A 19629-nucleotide genomic window follows, 5' to 3' on the forward strand; every position below is an offset into this window, starting at 1 on the left:
TCCCAAGTGTTACAAGAAGTCCCCCATATCCCAGCCAATTGTTTGGACAGGGTCTGTTACCTGGCTCTGGGGCCAGAGGCTGATAAAACACAGAGGGCATCACAGAGAATTGTCCAAGACGGCTTTTCCGTTTTCCCCTTTCCTGCACACAGAGAAAGCATAACCTCCCCTCCGCGCCCCTTCCCTCCCATGCTCAAGGCCGGCGGCTGGAAGGAAGGGAAGAAAAAGTTACAGGTCATATAGAGTAATTTATTAGCGATCGCGCATGCCCCGGGAGAGCACAGTTAATTAAAGGCCAGGCATTTTCTGGAGGCTCAAAGCAGAGAAGAGGAACCAGGACACTAATTGCAAATGCTGACAAGACCAGGCTGCTGTGTGGAAATTTGGGAGGTCTCTGGAACCCCACAACCCAGCAGCTGCCCCCCTCCAACTCCCATCGCGGTCTCTTCGTTTTCCAGGCACCAGCTAATGTGTGTACCTGGAGCTCTTGGTTGCTCAGATTCCCGTTTTCCAACCATGTCGGGGCAGACACAGCTGCCCCAAGCCTGGAGCTCACAGGGCCCTGAAAGGGCAGCCAAGGCAAGAGACCCTGCAGGGGACAAAAAGGAAGAATGTTCTAGAAGGCAACGGAGCCCGGACCCCGGGCCCCAAAGGCAAGTGACATCCGCTTTTTTTCTTTCACTGGTCTTTCTTCAGAACACCAAAAATTAACTAGGGATGGTATATGTTTATGTGTAAAATGTAATTTAGAGATTGCACACACACACACACACACACACACAAACATGTTTTATTTTTAATGTATTTACTTTAAATATCCGGCTATTTCTCCTTACTGAAGGCCCTTTCTCGCACTGTTTTACCCCCCTGGCTCACAGAGCTTCCCTCCTTAATGTAAACGAAGGCATTTCCCACAGCCCTTTTGCTGGAATGTTCTAAAATGCTAGCATCGACACATTTCTATTTCATTTTATTGCAGAAACGTTATTTTATGGCACGGAGTGTGTGGTGTGTGTGAAGAGCGGGCAGGGAAAGGGGGGTCCTGCTGCAGAGGGGAGCCCCCGCGGTGCCGTCGGCCTCATATAAATCCTGAAAAGTGACAGTAGAGCTGGCAGGAGAATTTGGGAAACCAACAGACAAAATATACAGTGCAGCCCATAGGCCTCACCTTTACGAGGCAGAGAGCTTCTGGAATGGATGGGCCGGGACCTCCGAGGCCACTCATTAGGCACTTGATGAATTGGACGTGGGGCCCATTGCCCTCCTGGGGCAGAGAAATGCTCGAAAACCAAGTTTTATTAACCTAATAAAATGAAAGGGGGAAAAAAAAAGTCAGGAAAATTTCAGCTGGAAGAATAAATGCAGGGAACACAGTAAGTTAACCTACTTTTAATATATTTAGAACCATTTTGGCAGCCAAAAGCAGTTCCCAAAAAGACCCCGCATTCCTAATGGCAGATTTCAGCTGACTGGCTAGCAACGCGCACACGCAAGACCCGTCTAAAGAGATCCAGCGATGCGGTGTTTTCACGTTCTTAGGAAGAAATGACAAATTAGTACTTTTTCACCTTATTGAACACCAAAGCCAGTGCAAGAAACGTAGCAGAAAGATGTCTTTGGAGCAAAGAGGCATTTTGGAGAATGAAATGGATGCTGCCCTAGCCCTCTGTGGACAGGAAAGGAAGCCATCAGCACTCAGTAGTCTCGGAGCTGCTGCCCCGCGGGAGAGAATTCTAAGAAGGAATTAGAGAAAATAAGTCAGGCACACACAGATGCAATAGGGCCTCTTTTTATACACAAATATCTTCGGGGATCCTAAACTTTGCAACTGGGGACTGTGAGGTTATATTTTAGAACAAGGCCGGCACAAGCCGGGCTTCCTAGCTCTCCCGGAAGACGCGCCCAACCGCTAGGAGCAGCGAGCGGCCGTGTCAGCGGGCCACCGCCATGTGGACCTCAGAGCACGCTTTGTCCAGGGCCCGGGCCAGGCCACTGCTCACTTCCCTTGACACCCCCAAAAGCAAGAGCGTTTCGTTATCTCTGGATCCCAGAGGACAAGAATGCCGGCGGCTCTGAGCTCACCCAGCCTCTGCACAGGGAGGGAGGGCACGTTTCAGCAGGAACGTGCAGAGGGAAAGCTGTCTCCTGCCCGGTCCCAATTAGAGGTGCACGAGCTCAGAGCTGGCCTCTGGCACCATCACTCATGTGGCAACACGTCGACAGCAAATGCTTTATAAGCCAGAGCCAACAAGCCCCCTGTACCCCCAAACCCCACCTCCTAAATTCAGGAGGGAGGCCGCTACTAGTTAGCGGCCAGGGCATGAATCACCATGGTCGTTCCCCATTTTTTTTTAGTCCTCTCCCAAGAACATCTTTTCATTGCTTTTTTAGAGAGAGAGGAAGGGAGGGAGAGAGAGAGAGGAAAACATCAAAATGATAGAGAAACATTAATTGGTTGCCTCCCGTACGTGCCCCAACTGGGGATCAAACCTGAAACCTAGGTATGTGCCCTGACCAGGCATCAAACCTGGAGCCTTTCAGTGTGTGGGACAGCACTCCAACCAGCCGAACCACACGGGCCAGGACCCCACGGGCATCCCCTTAAAAAAAAGATGCATAGATACTAGCATTACCATTATGTGTATGCACTCGCATTATTCTCTACTCCTTCCTGAGCCAAGTTCTAGCCTCCGGTGGCAGTGGCTCTGACACACCCCCGCCGGGGCCCTGGCTGCCTGGGCCTGGAGAATAGGGTGTCATTTGCATGTTCATTGGGATGTCCAATTCCTAGGGTATTTTGGCAGCTCTGAAATTTGGAACAGCTCTGTTTTTTAAAAGTTGCTTCAAAATTTCATTCCCACAGGGGACTTTTAGGGCAGGCAGTGAGGACCTTCTGTATGACACTGTGATGGTGGTTACATGACGTCATGCATTCGTCAAAATACACAGAATGTATAATGCCAAGAGTGCACCCTCATGTAAACTACGGACTTTACCTAATAATCACGCGCCAGTATGGCCTTATCGAGTGTACCCAAGGCACCAACTCAAGACACTCAAACAGAAAACTGGGGCGGGCAGGAAGTCGTTGGCAACTCTATTTCTGCTTAATTTTTCTGTAAACCTAAAACCACTGGAAAAAGCAAAGTTTGCTAATAAAAGAAGCCTCATTGCTGAAATGATAGAAGGAAACTTCCTGTGCCTGTGCTCTTCCCTGCCTGGTATTTCCTGGGAAAGGACTTTCAGAAAGGAGAAAAGTTCAAAATCAAACCAAACCAAAAGCCCCGCCAGTGCCCCGCTGTGTCATCCACCCCACTGGGGGCCATTCTGTGCGGGGGTCTCGTCTTGGCGGACGTTTGCGGGGACAGGGGTCAGCAGACAGAGGCAGCCCAGTGTCTCCGCTGCGGCGCTGTTGACAGAAGCCAGGCTCCTTCAGCAGTGCTCCCTTTTATTTTATTTTTTATTTTCACACCGATGTCCCACTGCACTGACTGCAGTGGCGTGTCACTAGCAATACGCTGAAATCCTTGCTTTCCTTCTGCAGTCGGTCAGAGCCGATTTACAGTCCGATGTCAGACTGCCTGTCCTTCAAGATTTCCAAGATCCTTCCGCCCCTCCCCTGTGAGGCCAGAGGAGGGCTGAGCCTGTGGATCCGAAAACCTGGCTCAGGTTACAGAGGAGGAAGCCACCTTGGGGTGCAGACTCTGAGGTGGTGGTGACCTGGGGAGCCTCCTGCAGCAACAGGGCCCCGCTACCGGCCTTTGCCAAAGAGAGGCCCAAAGGGCGGGAACCCAGGGGGGCGGCGGCGAGGGGGGAGCGGGAAGAAAGGGGAGAGAGATGCTTATAAAACCATGGTGTTCGCCCACTGTCCTCAGAGATGCTGACATCTGCAGCCTAGGCTACCTTGTCAACCCAGACCCCGGGCCCAGGCGGCAGCTCTGTCCTGCAGCCACCGTGGCGCCACCAGGTGGCGACGGGACCCACTCAGGTCCCCGCCCTTCGGCCCCTCTGCAGGAACTTTTCAAGGGAGTGGCCCCAAGGTTTCAAACGCCGCACAGAGAGGACCACGCCGTGAATACACCCACATCCACCTCTCACTTGTGCCTAGAGCATGTGGCATGGCCCCACTGCGCTCTCTGAAACCCAGCCAGACGAACACCCAGGGGAGCAAACCCAGAGTCTGACACCGCGCCCGCCGCCGTGCACCCACGAAGGGGGTGATGGCAGCCCCCGAGCACTGGGGGTTTTTTATTATATTTTATCATTCATGCTATTACAGTTGTCCCCACTTTTTCCCCCTTTGCCCACCCGTCAGAACCCCCGCTCATGCAATCCCCACACTGTGGTCTGTGTCCTCGGGTCGTGGTTATATGTTCTCTGGCTAATCCCTTCCCTGGGCTTTGAAGCGTCACACCCAGGGAGGTGAAAAGCAGCCCCGGACTGTCCCTGGCTCCCTCAGGCAGTGCAGCCAGTTTCCAAACCCCGAAGCACGGCCCAGCCCTCAAAGTTAGACCTACTTCACAGGGTTGAGAGGGTTGAGGAAACAGAGGATATCTAGCAGAAAATATGTGCTCCAACAGCAAAGGGCCTCGTTAATATTCAATGAGGCTTTGGGCCATGGGGTGGGGGCACCGGGCAAGGCCAGCAAGGGGAGAGAACGCCCAGGCACGGCTGCTTCCTCCTGTTCCCATCCTTCCTCAGGGTTATTCTCTAGACCAAACCACAGACGTTTTTATGGCACTTTTTAAATGGTAGTTGGCACTGAAAAATAAACTTCAGCTAGTACTAGCCATAAACAAGTAATAATTGTCTGAGTTGATGTTTATAGGGCACTTCCAACAGGTTGGCCCAGTACCTCACACATGTTAATGCAGATGACTGGCCACATTCTACCAGGCCCTTCTGAGGAAGGTGCCAGCATTGCGCCCATTTTAAAGAACAGAAAGTTGAGTCACAACAGTTGTTGGTAAGTGACTAAGCTGAGGTCTGAAGCACACAGCCGGGCCCTATCTCCACCTGCCTCTTGCTACCCAGGCCATGAAGGGAGCTGCCCCTTGAGAAGTCTGGTTATGGAAACCCAAGGCCTAAGAGAAACAAGTTTCACTCCACTGGTTTCTTCCCAGACCTGCAACAAGGAACAGGAGGCTCAGGGAGAAACATTGGAGACTGAGTAAAACAGGCTCAGCTGCGCCAAAAGTCATGTGGGGGCTGCTCCCACGTGGGCACAGGGGTGCAGGGTGCAAGAACGCGCCAACCCGGGGATGGCGCCTGCCTCCGGCATCCACCCTCTCCCGGGGTGGGGGGGTAGGGGGTTGTCACCTCTCCAAGTGGGCACCGCTGAGAGCGAATGGACGACTTCCCAGCACAACCGGGAGGAGGCTGTGCAAAATAAGGCAAAATAAGGAGGGTGTGACCCTCCCAGGGCCACAGCCCTGCAAAACAAAGGGGTGGGCCAGTCACAGAATTGTATTTGCTGCTTTTTTTTTAAATTAAGTTCGTAGGGGTGACATTGGTTAATAAAATTATATATGTTTTGAGTGTAGATTTCTGTGATACATGATCCTTGAGAACACATTTTCTTCTTGCATAACCAACCCTTCCCTGTCCAAATTATCAGCCAAATTAATGTGATCAACAATGAAACAACTTTCCCTACCATGACTTGGGTTATTCATTTTTCTTTTAATAGGAATAAATATTTCTTTGCCTATCCCCTAACTCGGAACCTATTTGTTCCCTTGTTTCTTCACTCGCCCTGCTCGGCCCCACCTGCGTGAGGGAGGTGGGGCTTGTTGGGCAGGAATTCCCCCACACCTTTCTCTGTCAATTCCCATCCCTCTGCGGGACGAGCAAGTATTTCTTGTTTGCAAAACGACTCAACACCTTGCATCTAATTCACTTAATGACACACCACATGTGCACTACACCAACACACGCATGTCTACAACATGGTATTAATTGCAGCACACCATTCAAGATTTCGGATGTGCCCAGTCCATCCCACAATCCCTAATGATCGAGACCCAGTGGTGTCAGCCTTATGTCCTAGGCATACAAGTGTCCTACACTGTCAGGGCACCTGCTGCTTTTTGTTTGTATAAGTTAAATTCCTCTGTGTCCGACTGCAGGGTCAAATTGGATGTGCATTTCGAATTTCCAAAACAATTACCAGATTTTGTTCCCTTGCCAACGTGCAGCAATTTACATGACCACAGCAATTTATTGATGGGCACTTTCCCCGACATCAGCAAGCGAGGCATTACCTATCTTTTTATGTTTTTGTCCATCTGAATCAGCCCCAACTTCAAATTTTGGTCATGTCAGAGCCAGAGGAAGAGCACATTACTCCCTTGGGTTATCTTTGTCTCTGATTCCCTTCCCAGCCATGTGTGCAAGATCACAGTGGCCAAAATGGGGCTCCTGGGTAAAAAGTTCCATTGACCAGGTGCATGTTTACCTGTTTCCCTCCACCCTCATTCCACAGAGGACTTGAAGTAGTTGGACATCTTCTGAGAGCGCCTATGATAACGCCTTTTCATCTGCCTCCATATCCTCAAGTCAATCCATGAGTTGATTCCTGCCACACCTGACCTTTTTGTCCCCAACTAAACAAGGTCTTGGTCACTTTGACCTGCAGCTGCAGGCAATAGGAATACAAGGGGGAAGAATTCAGTAAGTCTTAACTGAATGTCATCAACAGGTTCTTGGAAACTGTCACTTTAAGTGAAACCACGTATGAGAAACCAATTTTATACCAGGCTAATTGATAGAAATAAGAGTTAAGTCCCTGCAGCATATTTCTGGCCACAGAAACATCACCAAACTTCTAAATAAAGACCCCAAAACACTTCTAATATTAAACAGCGAAATAAATGTGAGCTCTACATACACTTAAGAAAAATGAATAAAACAAGATAGTTACTTTCCAACCCAGTTATTCCAGTTGAAGGTCTCAGGTGGCCAGAGCCTCTCCTGGCAGCCGAGGGTGCAAGGCAGGAACCCACCCTGGACAAGATGCCCTTTCATTGCAGGGCCACTCACACATACCCCATGCTCACGCAGACAGGGACAATGGAGACACACCAGTTCACCCAGCGTGCACATCTTTGGGACATGAGAAGAAGCCAGAGTACCTGGAGAAAACCTACCCAGACATGGGGAGAACATGCAAACTCCACACAACAGTGGTCCCAGCTGGACTCAGTAGTTTATTTTCTCATCAATACTATAACAAACCAACATGGAATGAAACAACATTATTTGAAGACCTGCTACACACACACACACACACACACACACACACACTGCACACATGGAAAATATGACCTGTGAATAAATGTGTGTGTGTGCATGTGTAGAGGAAAAATAATAAACTATACCATAAGTCAGTATTTCTCAAACGAGACTCCTAAGATATGAATGTTCCAGAAAATGTTATGCCTTAAATAAAACATTCCATGGTTAGTTAAATTTGGAAAATGCCGCTTCCTCCGACCCTCCTGGTGCTTTGCAATGGGTCAAAGATTCTCAGAAGACTTGCTGTAAAAGTACCTGCTCAGCTATGTTCAAGGCAGCATCTCCAGCACGTACTTGGCTTTTGGACTTCGTGTTGGTCTGCACATAGTTGCTTCATTAAGCAACAAGATGCTGTCCATCTACCACATGGAACAAAACCAGACCCATCCTCTGCCATCCTGGTACTCTGTCCAATGACAGAAGAAGTAGACGTCAATAAAATCACCACACAGAAGTAAAGTTACAACTGCAGTAAGTGTTCGGAAATTAAGTGGGTGGCGTGTTATGGGGCATAAAATAGGCAGAGCAGACCTGGCCTGAGACACTCCGGACGGCTTCCCTGCTGAGGTAGCAATGGTGGCGAGAGTAAAGTGATATCGCAGGAGAGGCTGAAGGAGATGCTAACTACTCCCAGCATGGAGGGCCCAGTGAGCAGCAAACCCCACGTGAGTGCAGGACCTTGGAAGGAGGGAACACAGCAGATCTGAGGACCAACAGAGTCAGAGTAATGGAAGCAGAAGTTGGACAATTTGGTTAGATATGCGGCTGGAAAGGAGACAGGGAAGGCACACAGGGGCTCTTACAAACCATATTAAGCATTTTTTTGCATTACCACGTTAAAGCCTGCAGCCCCACTAGACACATAGCTACAGATAAAAAATGAGCAAGGGAGACCACGCCATGAGTCACCAGGGCATCTCAACCTGGAGAGTCAAGAAAGGATACTTGTAGGGTTTCATGCAACATGAGTTAGCAACAGGGTGGTCTGGGCAGGGATCAGTTGGAATCTGAAAGCTGGACAGGTGACTGGGGGAGATGGGGGGTAGCAGCAATGGAGGCATGATGCATGATCAGACTTGCATTTGGTGTAAGAAGGCCAAGTTACAAATATATTTTTAACTGATGGGTAGATGTTCTGGTTCTATTCAATATTTTACTGTGAAACAACCATCGTGAATTTTAGTGGTTTAAAACAGTGATAATTATTTTGCTCCTGACTCTGCAATGTAGGCCAAGATCAGCAGGGGCAGCTCATCTGCACCACTCCCCGTCACATGGGCAGGCTCAAAGGCGGCCAGCCAGCATCGTCGGAAGGCCACGCGCCTGCTGGTCAGCACCATCATGTGGGGCCTGGCTGGGCTGCCCAGCAGAACATCTACACACGGCCCCTCCAAGCAGCCCAGGCTTCTTGACCGCACCATGACAGATTCCAAGGGCGAGTGTCCCAGAAGGAGTACCAATGGCAACAGTATCACCTCTTCCAGCCAACACTCTGAAGTCATGTGGCATCATGCTGCCCCATTCTTTCCACTGAGGCTGTCACAAAGGCCAGCCGATATTCAAAGGGAGGAAAATGAGATTCTACCTTTTATTTTAAAACCACCACAGTAGGAAAGTAGGGAAGAAGGATAAGGAATCACATGACTAGATTTGCATTTTTGAAAGATCATTCTAGTTGTTGTGTGGAGAATGAATCTGAAGGGAGAGAAGGGTGCATGTAGGGAGTCCAGATGGGCAGGTGGGACTGTAGGTTAAGAGATGAGGGTGCTCTGGACCAGAGGAGTGGAAACAGAGGTGCAGAGTCGTGACAACCTCAAGAGGTAACAATGATAAAGCGTGGTGAGTACAAGCCAGGAGTGAAGAACAATTCCTCCTTTTCTGGCTGACTTCGTAATCACTCTCCCTCTTTTCTTCTCCTTGGCCTTCACAGGCTTCATCATGTCATTGAAGTATCTGCTCCAGTGTCACCTCTAGAAGGCTTCCCTGACTCCTCAGTCCAATACAGCCCCACCCACTGACCCCATGCTTCAGGCTCTCCTCACCCAGCTTTACTTTTACCTATGGCATTTACCCTATCCTAAAACCCATTGGTATGTTTGTTTCTTTGCTTGCTGAATGTTTGCCTCCTCCACTAGAGTATAAACTCCACAATGACAGGGACCTTGTCCATTGTTCATCATATCTCCAGTTTCTTACACAGAGTAAGTGCTCAACAAACATTTTTTTCAATAAGTGAAGGACGGTGGGAATGATGGCAAGTGGCATTTTTGGAGACAGAGACTCCTCAAAGAAGGCCAGGTTAAGGGAAAAAATATTGACCTTCAGGGAGAAATGTTGAGATTTAAGTTAGTTTTGTGATATTTTAGGCAGCTCAGACACTGACCAAAGCTGAGAGGGGAGATCCAAGATAAATCTACAGAGTTGTCATCTTCTGGGTAAATATAACAATTAAAGCTGTGGGTTTGAATGAGTTTGCTTAGGGGTAGAGTGTCAAGTAGGAAGTCACACAGGCCTAGAAATGAATTTTGAGAAAACCAAACATTTCATTGTCTAATAGAGAAGATGAGCATGCAAAGAGAACACAACAGAAGTACCCAGAGGTATAGAAGGAAAACCAGATATTGTGCTCCATAGAAGCCAGGAAGGGGTACTTGAAGAAGGAAGGTGTGACCAACAGTGGCAAAGGCTACCTGTGGTCTGATGTTAGGGACAAAAAATGTCTAATTGGATACAGTAATATCAAGGTCCTTGGGGGCTTGGGCAAAAGCTGTGTGATTGGAACAATGGAAATGAAGCCAGAATTCCATTGAGTGAATAGTCAATAAAAGATTAGTTTCATTAGAGAATGAAACAGTAAACATAGACCACACTGCTGAGAAATGTAGCTTGAAAGGAGAGGGACTAATCAGGTGTAGCTGGAGGATGGTATGTTTGTTTTTTCTTAATGTAAAAGAATTGGTCATGCTTATACATCTTTTTTAACATATTCAGTAGTTACCCTGGGGTTTGCAACATGTATCTTTATTTGATCAGAGTTTATTTTCAAATAGTATTATATGAATTCACATGTAGTATAAGAATCTTACAACAACATACTCCCAATCCCCCCTCATATTGTTTTCCCTGTTTTTATACATTTTACTCTTACATGTGATATAAACACACTGTATGTTGTAACTATTTTTGCTTTAAATATCTTGTAGAGAAATATCTTTTATAGAAATTAAAATAAGAAAAAGTAAAATTCATATTTATCTTCATTTTTATCATGTCCAGCACTCTTCATTGTCTTATATAACCCCAAGATTCTGACTAGTTTCTTATACATTTTGCCTGAAGTTCCTTTAACATTTTTCATAGTGCAAGTCTTCTAGTAATAAAATTCTATCACTTTTTTGCTTGTCTGAAAAAATCTTTATTTATCCCTCATTTTTGAAAGATAGTTTTCACTGGGAATATAATTCTAGGCTGATTTTTTGTTTGTTTCCTTTCAGCACTTTAAAGCTATCACTCCACTGTCTTCTGGCTTGCATAGTTTCTAAGAAGAAGTCAGCTGTAATTCTTATCTTGGTTTTTCTATATGCAATGGGTCTTTTTGTCTCTGGGTGCCTTTAAGATTTTCTCTTTATTTTCAGTTCACAGCTTTTTATATCATAATGAAAGCTGGAAGGAACTGACCATGCTTAAAATAATGAGAAGGACCTAGGAAAGAAGGTGCTAGAGAAGCAGGAGACACGTGATTATCAGAGTTCCTGAGAAGATGAGGTGAAAAGTCAAGTGGAAGGATTGGCATGTATGAGAATGAACAGTTTCTCATTATAACAGCAATGGAATAAATGTTTACATATGCAGACTGGTCTCTGTATTAGTCAAGTTTTTCTAGGATAATTAGCCTAACAATCAACTCCAAAATCTCAGTGACCTATATGAATGGACATTTATTTCTCACTTGTAAGTGTTCAGCTTGGTCAAGCTCAGTTGGGCTCAGTTTTGAGTCTATTCCATGTAACCCTGATTCTGAGGAACAACAGGTACTTGGATGGTTCATGGCACATGGCAGGAGCAGAAGGTTGGAGCAAAGACTTACAGTGACTCTCTAAGCCTCTTCTTAGAACTGTGCCCTATCATTTCTGCCCACATTCCTTGGGCCAAATCAGGTCACGTGACCAAGTTCAAAGTCACTGGACATGGAAGTGTGCTCCACCGGGGATGGAGAGGGGTAAAAAAGTAAAATATGACTACTTGTGTAATAATAATACAGTCTATCAGAACATCTTTGGGAACCCAAGTTGAGGACCTTCTTGCTTGATGACTTCTATTTCTTCTGTAAAGTAGAAGACAAACTCAACTTCTGCAGATGAAGGAAGGGGTAAACCCAAGTTTTAGAGAAAATAGAGAAGGTTTAAAATAAAATGGAAATAGTTATAATCTGTGAAGCATGAACTTGAGTAATGTCACTATAGGTTCATTCCCCAGCAAACTGTTCAGCAGTGGGGAAGCTTAGCAAGAAGAACACTCCTGGCAATAGCTTGGCTCCAGCGTGGGCTCAAACATATGAGCAAATCCTTTTCTTAGATTTGATGACTCTAAAGCAACATAACCTTGTCCCTGGGGGCCAGGGCAGCAGGAATTAATAACATGCTTTTACCATAGTTTTCCTGTTAGATTTTTAGAAACATGAATACTTAATGAAATTGTGTTTCCATGATTAGCTTTTGGAATAGAACCCACCTACCTCATTCAATCACCAAAGCCATTTTTTCCTGTGTTATAGCAGAGAGTAACTTAGCCAGGTAACACTCAGCATAAGTGGAAGCTGGAAATGCAGGTGGTCAAGGATTCTGTCCAGAGTTGCTTCTGACCTGCCCCAATATGAGTCTTGTTAGAATGTTCTGAAGGTCATTCCAGAGCATTTTCATTATAGCCAAATGCACTCTGTTTGCTCAGTCCACTTCCTTTAAGTGTTTGGGTGCCATGGTATTCAAGAAAAATTCACTTCCAGGGTTCAGTTCATTTCACTTTAATTGTCAAAATGCCTGTTCCTGGGCTGTACTGAGATCTCATTAAGCCCTACCCTTTGACCCAGGAAGTATTCCATGCCAGCTTCAAGTTCCAGAGGATGGGATTCAGCCAAGAGCCCTGGAGCCCGGCCTGGTTCTATGGGTTCAACAGTCGGGTGAAGGTAATGAGTCCACTTCCAGAAGAGGTGAAGCACTCTTCCTTTTCCTACCAATAAAACACACATTTGACCACCTGCTTAGTCACTCTCTAATTTAAATAAAAGAAAAATCCTGTTTTCTATGAGGGAGCTCATGGTCACTTCATGGGCTCTGGAAGTCTGTATAACTCAGCAATGACTGACCTCACAGGCTCACTCTGGGACAGTGGCAGGCTAGTGAGGAGTGATGAAGCCATCAATTGTGCAATCAGATATTGTGATCAGAAGGAAGTCTTCATTTGTCCCCATAAGCTTGTGTCTTACTGTCCCAGGAAACTGGCACTCAGGAGGCCAGCACATATAAGCCTCCAAGAGAACATGTGTTTGCTCCCTTGGGCATGACCTACATTTGACTTCCGAGCTCCTGATTCAGCTCAGCTGTAATGAAGGCTCCTAGAGTCAGCACAGACCAAAACACAAGGGACTACCGCCAAACATGGAATAGTCAAACTCCCTGGCATATTTTGACTGGCCTCTTGTGCTGGTAAGGAGACTCAGAAGTTTGCCAGTCTTCCCCACCCACTAATACCACCACTGCAGAGCCTTCTGGCTGGGCATTAGCAACTGTCCTGTCCTCTAGCATCTGAGAGCCAGCCAAGGGATCATCTCAAAATTCACATTTCCAGCTAATCATGATTAGCCCGTTTCCCGGGACTACTGCCCTCCTAGGGTAAGGAAACAGGGGGTACCATAGCATCCTAACTGTGACATTCTATTGGCTACAGGATAAGGCAATCTCAGAGTATGCCACTCCCACAGTCTCCTAGGCAATCATGTTCTTTATCATGCAGTCCTCTTATCCATAACTTACTGAGCCAACTTTCTGAAAGGCTGGGATTCAGACAGGGTGACAATCTGCATATGAGGTCCGCTTTGGAGCAAGGAGCCTTTCACTACTGCCATGTGCCTAACTAGTCCTCCAACGAGTTAGCCTGGGAGAGCAACCCTTTTAGGCTCTGGGACCAAGTTGGATCATTATAAAAATGAAAAGTCAAAGTGTACATAGAAAACTAGAAAGGGCCAGTTACTGCTAAATAGATGGGGTGAGAGGCTCATTAGGCAAAAGACTGGATTTAGGTACAATCAGCGTGAAATTGGCTTTCCTAGTTTGAACACTGATGTCTAATCCTCATGACTTTCTGAAAGAGGGTATATCCATTTCTACTTTGCAGAGGAAGAAATTGAGACAATTAGGGGATTTGTTCAGTTTCACAACTAGTGATACAGACACAAATGGCTTCAGGGTCATGCCGGCTCCCATCTAAATGCTGTTATCATTTGGAATAAATATATTTTTATTAACATGTTTGATAAACAACAATAAGCTTAATATGTGACCAATGTAGCTCCAAAGAACATGAGAACTTAGGGAGGGGAAATTGACCTCAGCCATTTCTAAATTTCACAAAGCTAATTCCATTTTTACAAGGCCGAGTCCATTTCCCAAATTTTTCATCCAGGCATTTTCATCAAGTCTTCTTCTGTTAGGACTAGGTTACAGATAAGTGTAAATTGTTACAACACATCTGTATAGCAATTTAGCGATGTGTATCAGGAACTTCAAAAAGACTCATGGCACTTGATGAGGGTGACCTTATAATTTCTCATCCACACCAAGAGATTTTTGAGAGTAAAAAAGACCACTGTCACTAATTACATCAGAACAACAGGCAAGAACGGGGGCACACGGCCAAGCCTAAGGTATGGAAAGCTTACTGCAGTCCAAGTAAGTCTTCACCCAGGATCTAGCCTGAAGAAGTCCCATTCATTCATCCGTATTCATTAATTCATAAATATTAATTAAATACCTATTATATGCAGATATATTTATGTTAAAGGACCACCAAAACAGTGTTGATTTTAGTAGCAATAATTAGGAAACTACCTACATGCTCATGTTAGTGAGGTAGTCATATTCTGGAAGATCCAGATGATGGAAGACTATGCAGATATTAAAAATCAAGTTTTCCCATAATGAATCAGTATGAAACAGAAGTAAAACATTACCTAAAAAGTCTGAAACAACTGTATATTTAGCATGATCCTAATTTTATAAAAAATATATAAATATGCATGCATATGCATTACATAGACAAAAATAGCAAGCAATGTAACAAAGGTAATGGTAGATTGCTCTCAGTAATAATAGTCTGAGTGATCTATATTTCCTTCCATGTGTTTTCTTTCTTTCTGTATTTTTTTAATTTTCCACGGGAGCATATGCTCATTTATCACAAGAGGCAGAACTGAACGCAGGCTCCGAAGAGCTGCGTTGTGCAGTGAGTATGAAGAGCAGGCACTCCACCTCAGTCAGATTGGACTCTCTGAGCTGCGTGACCTCGGGCAAGTGGCGGCACCCCTCTGAGCCTCTGTTCCATAACCTAAAAAATGGGAATAATGACAGTGCCTTCTTTTGGATGTATGGGAAGAAGAGTTGAGAGCACTGGCCGCCTCCCCTCACCCATCTGTCCTCTGCCCAGTGCCGCCATTTTGGTCACTGGCTTTCTTGGGTTCAGGCTTTTCATCCCGTAGAGGAAGGAACCAAAGCTGAGTGAGCTGATGCCCACGGTTCTTTCAGCATGACCACTGCAAGACACTTAGGTACTTCCAGAATGACATCTTCTTGCCAGTGACATAGCGCTCTGGGGGTCCCAATTATCCTGGACCCTGCCAAGCATTCACTCTCTTCAACAACAGTTGCAGATCTTTGTTGAGTGGATTCTGGGTAAAATCCCAGCCATGCACTCACTAGCTCTGGGACTGAGGGGGCATTAGTTTGTCTCTGTGCTTTGGGTTTCTCACGTGTTAAGTGAGAATAAAATAGAACCTTCCTTCAGGGGCAGTTGTTGTGTGGATTAAAAGAAATAATGTGCATAAACGCTCAGAACCGCACCTGGAGTACAGCACATGTTCAGTCGACAGTCACCATCTGCGATCTCTGCTGTGTTACTCATTTGGGGTGCCTCCTCTTAAGCGGCACCCTGCCTCTTAAGTCTAAGTCTTCTTAAGTCGCACCTGTCAACAGGACAAAACGTGCATTTGTGAATTGAAATGCCCCTTTGTAGTTCCCACTCTGATTAAAATTTGGTTAAGATACACATCACATAAAATTCATCATTAATGACAATTAGTACATCACAGTGTTGTGCAAGCATCATCACCGTGTAGTTCCAGAACTTTTTAATACGCAAAGAGAAACCCTGTGCCCGTTAATCAGTCAGTCCCCGTTCCCCGTCTTCCCAGCCCCAGGCAGTCGTTAATCTGCTTTCTGTTTCTATGCATTTACCTACTCTGGACATTTCATATGTCATCATAGAATATGTGGCCTTTGTGACTGGTTTTTTTTACTTAGCAGAATGTTTTTTGAGGTTCAGCCACATTGTAGCATGTGTTAGTACTTCATTTTTTTGAAGCTGAATAATATTCCATTGTATGTGTAGACCACATTTGGTTTATCCATTCATCTGTTGATGGACATTTGGGTTGTTTCCACCTTTTGCCTATTGTAAATAATGCTGCTGTGGACATCCCTGTACAAGTTTTTGTTTGAACACCTGTTTTCATTTCTCTTGGGTATCTACCCAGGATTGGAATTGCTGAGTCAGACAGTAACTCGATGTTTAACTTGTTAAGGAATTTCCAGGCTGTTTTCCACAGTGGCCGCACCATTTCACACCCCCACCAGCAACGTACAAAGGTTCTGATTTCTCTGTATCAGGAGTTTCTCTTGACCAGCCGCTCACTTCAAGGTCAGCCTCTGTCAGGAAGAGGGTTAGGCCAGTCTCCCCCACAAAGTTTCCTCTCCCACAGAGGTCTCCTGCCGGCGTGAAATATGGCATGGCACCATGGAGAAGGGGCGTGGAAAGGTGCACGCTGTCCCAGTGTGGAGCTTTTACCTGCCTGCCTGGCACTGTACAGCAGACCCTGTCCACTCGCAAGATGACCCAGTCCTTGGGCCTCCAGGAGCAGCAAACACATGAATGGCACGGGCACTTTGGAGACAGTCCCTGAGAACACATGTGGTTCCCATCAGGCGGAGCCTGTGCAGCGTCCATCTGTCAACAACTTATTATTACTGACAAAGTACCCTCCCTTCCAATCTCAGGGAGCACTGGCTATGCCTGCGCATTAGCTCTGATTGGAAGCCCCGGGTCTGACTGGAACCGTCATATGCTGCAGCAGCTCTGCTCGTGGCAAAATGCGTGAGATGAGGGAAAATAGTGTCTCCCTTGGTGCCCAGGAGTCCTCACTGTTAAGAGGGGGTTTTATTCAATTTGCAGAACCAGAGAGTAGAATGGTAGTTTCCAGGGCCTGGGTAGGGTCGGGGAGCAGGGGACAGGTAGGTAGCACAGAGGCAGGAGACATTGGTTAAAGTTACAAACTTCCGGTTAGAAGAGGAATAAATACAGTTAATAATCCTATATTGTATGCTTGAAAGTTACTAAGAGAGTAGGTCTTAAATGTTCTTACCACAAAAAAGGGGAGGGGGCTAAATGTGAAGTGATGGAAGTATTAGCTGACCTTATTATAGTTACTGTTTCACACTACACATGTATCAAATCATTGTGGTGTACGTGGTGGGTGTCAATTATATCTCAACAAAGCTGGACAAAATAAAAGAAGTGGGTTTACAACTGGAAGGAAACCCAGGTTTGTGCCTGGAACAGATTTCCCCATGAGTAGAAAGACGGTTCGGTGGAATGTAAACCTCAGACCGGGAGCTGGTTTGAGATGCAGAGTCTCAGGCTCTGCCCAGGCCTGTGGATTCAGAATCTGCAGGTGACCTTGGTCCCCAGGTGAGCCCTCTGCAAGTCAGAGTTTGCAAAGCGCTGCTGTCGAAAACATGTGCAGGCTCAGGAGGGGGCTGAGCTCAAACCTGGCTCTGCCAATTGTTTGCTGTGTGGGACGAGTCAGTTCCTTGGCCTCTCCAAGCTTAGCTTTTACCCACCTGGTAAAAGGCATCCAGAAGCATCTGATTATTTTGATAAACTTGTGCTTTAGAATCATCTCATGGCATGCGTTTTAGTTCTTACTGCTGCCAAACAAATTACCTCCAAATTTAGCAGCTTGCACTGACAAATTGTCCTGTGTCCCAGAGGAATTTCAAATGCACCCTGAACAGTAATGAATTTAAAAGTCTTATTCATAATCATCGGTGTCTATCTGACTCTATTTCACACATAAATACAATGTTGCAATATGCATTAAATTTCTCAGGGATGTAACCGCTGTGTACGTCAAGGCAGGATTGTGTTATGCTTGTTCAGAACCTTCTCAATGGTGATCATCATATCAGAGAATCACATCGCGAATGACAGCCCTATTAGTGGTATTCGAGTCACGTACAAACATCCCATGTTCAACCTACATTCATAGATGCTGCATTCCCAGTGTCTCTATGCAAGGACGCGAAATTCAATTCTAAATCTTTCATCATGAGTTAAGTAGTTGTGCTCTTCAGCATAGTGTGCACTGTAAACTTTCATCAAAATTTTGGAGTTACAAATTTGTGGAGCTGATTTAGTTTAGGGAAGTGCCTGCCATATAACCTAAGGACAAAACTAGACCTCAAGTCAACCGTCCAAATCAGTTATACTTTCTAACTGAAAAATAAATGTGTCTTCCTTTTGTCCATTCAAATACATGTGTTAATATATGTCTCCAAGGACAAGCATCTTATATTAAAATTCTAATTCTAAGGAAGGTAGAAGAAACATGATTAGTTAAATAGAAACGCACACGGATGGATGGATGGAAAGACAGATGATGGATGGATGGATGGATGCATAGGTTGATGGATTCACCAATCCGTCCATAAAGTCAAAGGATACAGACTTACTCTGATTTTGTCACCCAGAAAAAATAAGACTTTAAAATATCTTAGGGGAGCTCTCTTTGCTTTCCCCTTCTAAGGACCACTTTGGGGGCCACATGCTCTCCAAAGTAAAATCCTATGCTTTTCCTTGATAAAATAAGAGAAGAGCATTGTGAGAGAGGAAGTCACAAATAGTGGAAAGAAAGAGGAAGGTAGACAAGTTCAATTCTGTAGAAGTTGGTTCCCTTAAAACTACCCATATTCAAGTAGTTCTTAAAAAGCCTCCATGTACACTTTGGGTGCCAGAGCTGGTCTATAACATCCTATTAGGGACTCGTAATATTTCCTTTTTAAAAAAAAAATTATTTTCTTTTAGAGAGAGTGAGGGAGGGAGAAAGAGAGGGAAAAAACCATCAATGTGTGGTTACCTCTCGCACACCCTGCACTGGTGGCCTGGTCCTCAACTCAGGCATGTGCCCTGACTGGGAATCAGACCAGCCACCCTTTGGTTCACAGGCCAGCACTCAATCCACTGAGCTACACCAGCCAGGGCTGGACTTGTAATATTTCATCATATGTCACCCCTCATGTTCCATGGGACACAATTGGACAAGCCATCAGTCCAGTTCAGCCCCATTAATTTACAGAGAAGAGAGCAGGTGGCTTGTCCAAATGCTCAGAGTGAGTGACTAACCTGGTCCTAAAACAACTGAAGCCCATTTTTCTTGGCAAGCTCAACTGAGAAACAGAAGCCATTCCCCAGACGCAGACCTCTCGGCCTACATCACCCAGGCACATTTGTCAGTCACCTGGGAGACAGATGCAGGGCAGCCCTTTCCCCAGACACACTGGAACCCGACTTCCTGAGAGGACCCCAGGGCCTGACTACTCGGCAGGCTTCTCTCCTGAAGACGCTGACCCCGGCCTCCCCAGTCTAAATCCCTGTCACCCAGTCTCTTCCTAAGACGTCTCCAAATATGTAGCCAGTCCTGGAAGCCCACCTGCAACAAGGTGGCTTGTCCCAGAATTATAACACTTGCAGGGGTTGGCCAGGATCGCTGTCAGACTTAGGAACAAAAGGACCATTATCTTTGGTTGCTTTTTTCAGAAGTTATGCTGTTTGGATTTCATGTCAAGGCCCAGGGCCCAGGTTTTATTTTGCTCTCAGCGGCCTGGCTGTGGCCAGAGTTCTGTGCCTTCACCAGGACCCCCTTGGAAACTAGGCAGATGTCTCTGGGGGCCTTTTACAGCCTGAAAAGTAGTGATCAGGCCAACAGCAGGAACATGGGCCCTTGGAGAA

Source organism: Pteronotus mesoamericanus, unplaced genomic scaffold (genome assembly GCF_021234165.1).
Source record: "Pteronotus mesoamericanus isolate MK-2021 breed Mesoamerican mustached bat unplaced genomic scaffold, CSHL_Meso_final scaffold_165, whole genome shotgun sequence".
Taxonomy (NCBI): Eukaryota; Metazoa; Chordata; class Mammalia; order Chiroptera; family Mormoopidae; genus Pteronotus; species Pteronotus mesoamericanus.